Raw genomic sequence first — 4,588 nt, forward strand, 5'->3', positions numbered from 1 at the left:
CTATAAATTCCTAGGCTAGAAACACGAGTGTTACATCAAAGCTCATGAGAGCAAAATGAACGAAATTGTAGAAGAAGGAAAGATGAGTCTAGGAGGTCCTTGTGCCTTAATGTCGAAAGTGTCAACAAATTAATATGAGATCGAAATTCCAGAACAAGATGGTTCTGAAGATGAAGAATTTTTGGTGAATTTAGAGGATGAGGTTGTGGCATATTATTTAAACAATAAAGTGAAGATGTTCTTCAATAAGCCTTTCAATCCAAAATACAAAAGCAACAATGAATTCAAGGGCAACACTTCATTTGGAAAAGGAACAAGAGTGGAGTCGAAGGAAGAAAAGAATGCAAGTAACAGTGAAGTTGAGAAGAGTGAGAAATTGCTTAAGGGAGATTAGATTTTATTGTAAATACTGTAATGGTGCTAATCATCTTGCAAAAGACTACATGATGAGAAAGAAGGAAGAGAAAAAAGAGAGAGTAAAGGACGAAGCATACTATGTTGAAAGGTTAGAGGAGGTAAAAGAGAAGACCAAAGGTTTGTCATTGGTTGCAAAGGGTGGAAATGAAGAGGATGGAACTTACCAAATATGGTCATCTGGTTCAGATGATGAAGATATGAGAAAACTTACTCATGGTGCAATATTTGCACAATTTGAAGAGGACAGTTCGAAAGATGAAAAAGTCACTGGAAGGTGTTTCGTGTCAACTGGAGATGCTAAGTCACCTATGACTTCAAAGATACGTTCTCTTCTTGAATCTTCTGATATTCCTTTTAGTTCTTATCTTACCATTTTATATTATATTGATGATACTTTATCATATGTTAATGATAAGCTAATTTCTGTTAGTAGCAAAGCTGAACTTTTGAAAACATTGTCGTCAGATGTTCAAAATTGTTTGGAGTCTATGAAGAGTAGAATTGATAGTCTAGAGTTGTAATTGCAAAATATTACTCTAGATAGAGAATCAGTTAGAGTTGACAATATTTTGTTAATGAAACAACGATACATTTTTTGTAATAGCGCTAAGAGATTGTATGCCAAATTAACTGGACTCCATCACTCTTCAGACATTTGCAAAAAGCAACATAGGAAAATATTACCTTTCTTAGAATATGAAAGAGCGAAAGTTTATGCTACTTCTTATGACTGCGAAAAGAAAATATTTGAATTTAATAAAGTTCCTAATGATTCATATGCTTATGAAATTGTTAAAATTGATGAATGCTTGAATGTTGACGATTTAGTGCATATTGTTACTGAAGCTCTCTCCAAAACTAAACAAATTAAAATTTTGAACATGACTTAGAATTCAACATTAGACTCCCATCAAAATTTTGTTGATATCGAAGAAGATTCTAATAATATCAGTGAAATTGTGGAAGAAGAAATTAGTGATTGTTCTCAATTATTTGTCATTAATGTCACTTCGATGGCTAAGGGTACAGAAATTTGTCATGATTCAATGGCGAAGGTTAACAATGATCAACCTTCTACATCGAAATTGTGTGATCCTTTTTTTTTATCATGATGACGTAGAAGACTATGATAACGATAGTGATGAGGATGATGTTTCGCAAGAAACAACGATTCCAAGAGTTATAGTCGAATAAGTTTATGAAGAAACAAAACAGTTCGCAAAGGTGCTCAAAGACAAAGGTTCACTTTATCTTGAACCAAATTCAATTGTCTATCCGTCATTCAAATGTATGAATGATATTTTCTTTCCAAACCAAGTGTTTGTCACCACTAGAAATTGTGACACGGTGAATCCTGAAATAAACAAAATTGTTGAAGAAAACAATAAAAAGGTGATAAAATAAGGTTTATTTTCGAACCAAACCACGGTTGAAAATGGTTTGAACAAAAAATCAACAACTTTTCAAAGACAAAAACCAAAACATGTTTGGAAGTAAAATTTGAAAATCAAAAGTTGATAATCAACCTAAAGAAACTATTTCAAAAACTAAAAAAAATCACAAATTTTCAATGAAAATATTCAAAACATTGTAAGAGAAGAAGGTATTTCAACCTCAAAGGCTCGAAAGATTTTAAGAAACAATAAGTTTTCTCAAATAAGACATTTGTTTAGAACAAATCATCTTCAAAGCAAAATGATTTTCAAAAGCAAAATGTTTTTTCGAAACAAAAGGATTTGCCAAAAGAAAAATGATTTTCAAAGGCAATATGCTTTTTTGAAATAAAATGATCTTCCAAAGAAAAATGATTTTCAAAAGGTCTAACTAACAATCAAAATCGTTTTCATCCAAAGAATTTTTAAAATCATGTAAATCCTAGGGTTGTTCTAAGTAAGCTACAAATAAATTCATTTCGGAATGATGGAAGAACGAATTTTTTTCCGCTTCAAGTTCAAAAACGTTTTGATCAAAAGCACAATGTGTTTCATCAAAATGGTGTTGGTTGTCATAAAAACTACCAAAATCGGTTTCAAAAATTTCCAAAATCATCTTCTCCACAACCAAAATTTTGAAATATTGGAAGTAAAAGGGAAGAAACATGAACCGTTTAAACCCACCAAAACCTCACTTTCAAAATCCTATGTCAAAGAAAAAATTCAAAGCTTCGTTTGTGAGAGGGATAACTAATGTGAAAAATATCAATCATTGGCTCGAAGGTAAAGGGAAGCAATACCAATCGGGAAAGTACTTTGAAGAGCAAATTAAGTTTGCTTACGAAAGCTACTTAAATGATTCGCTAAATGGTAGTTCATCATCTCAGGAGTCAAATCCATCAGTGAAAAGATGTAAAGAAATTCCCAAGACAAAGGTTGAAGGACATTGAATTGTAGATGGAAAAAGGAAAGTCAATGTTGAACCTATTCCTTTGAATGATTACATTTTGATGCAAAATCTATTGAAACTGACTTAATTGATAGTTTAAAGTCAAAAGTTCGCAATTGCATACTAGGTTCATCTTTTCAAACCACATTCTAAACTAATATCCAAGGACCCAAAACGCCTAGGGGATCTAAATTTTTCTGAATGATCGTAGGTACTATGTGATGAACAATATGATGAGCGTTGGTGTAACACCGTAAATTTCAAGACAAATTTTTCATTTAAAATAATCATTTTATTCTTAGAAACACTTGTTTAAAATCTCATTCATAGTCGATTTACAAAACATGACTCCATTTTCACTTGCATAGAAAACCAGGATCCTCCAAAATATGACTCTTTCTCTGGTGTGTACAATCAAGCCGTTGCCGTCCCGTGATACTGAAAGAAACCTGAAAAAAAATCACACAAAACACTGTAAGCACGAAGCTTAGTGAGTTCCCCAAAATACCACACATAACACATATTAGCCACTCGAGGCTATAACTCTATGGGTCCGTGCACCCAAACTCTGTGAACCCTCAGGCTCTAACTCTGGGAACCTTCCGGTTCCAACTCTATAAACATGCACAGCATAAATCACATAGAAATAATGCAGTACAACACATCACGTACATATAGCATACAAATACTCTGAACACATAACTCTGGTTACCTACTCAAGGTAAAGTATAGTGAGAAGACTCACCTGGCAAGCAGAAAGCAGATATCCCCACACTGGAATCTCAAACTCGCCACCGCCTAACACGTAAAGCAAATATTCTCATGAATATAACTCTCGAGACTAGAATAAATCCTCTCATAACACCCTCTCATGGGTAAAAGACTAGTTTACCTCTCTCTTGGCCCAAAGGCCACATCGCTGACCAAACCCTAAAAGTCAACGACCAACCCTTGGTCGAAATCAAAGTCCTCAGTCTAAGTCAACCCCTGACTGACCCTACTCGTCGAGTCAACTCTGTGACTCGTCGAGTTCCCATAATCAGAACTTCATTCAATCTGCGACCTAACTCGCCGAGTCACCCCAAGACTAGCCGAGTCCAACAACTCTGAGTCCACTCGCACTCGACTCACCGAGTCATCCCTCAACTCACCGATTCTCGACTCTACCAGAGAATATTTGGGACTCTTCGACAAGACTCGCCGAGTCCAAATGGACTCGTCGAGTCCAAGGCTATCTTCAACCTACTCGCCGAGTTGTTCTTCCAACTCGTCGAGTTCCAGGCCATCTGCAAGCAACTCGTCGAGTCGACCCATGTGACTCGCCGAGTACCACCGTTCTGAATCCATTCAGAAGCACTCCAGGCCATGCAATTGATCCAGAACATAGATCTAGCCTCCTACAACCCATCCATCACGTAAAGTGGCAAACTTTACGTGAATCCAAAGAGATCTAAGCCGTTTGCACATTGGGCTAGGATTTGGGACAAGATGACTCCATCAACCACTCACAAACAAGGACTTTCATGCACTCTAGACCTTCTCCCTTCCAGATCTGAAATAGCAACCTCAGATCTAACCTCTAAACTCCAATACATCCAAAGATATGATCTCCAACATCCCCAAAATGATGCATCTAAGAAATAGCAGCTCAAAAACGAGATATTACCTCAAAGGAATGCCCTAATTGAAATGAGACTCGAATTCAAACAAAGCCCCTTGCTCCAAGCCTTCAATCTCCCAAAATTCCTTCACAAATACATTCTCCAAGCTCCACTCCATCCAACAATGG

Source organism: Lactuca saligna, chromosome 5 (genome assembly GCF_052625555.1).
Source record: "Lactuca saligna cultivar CGN05327 chromosome 5, ASM5262555v1, whole genome shotgun sequence".
Classification (NCBI taxonomy): domain Eukaryota; kingdom Viridiplantae; phylum Streptophyta; class Magnoliopsida; order Asterales; family Asteraceae; genus Lactuca; species Lactuca saligna.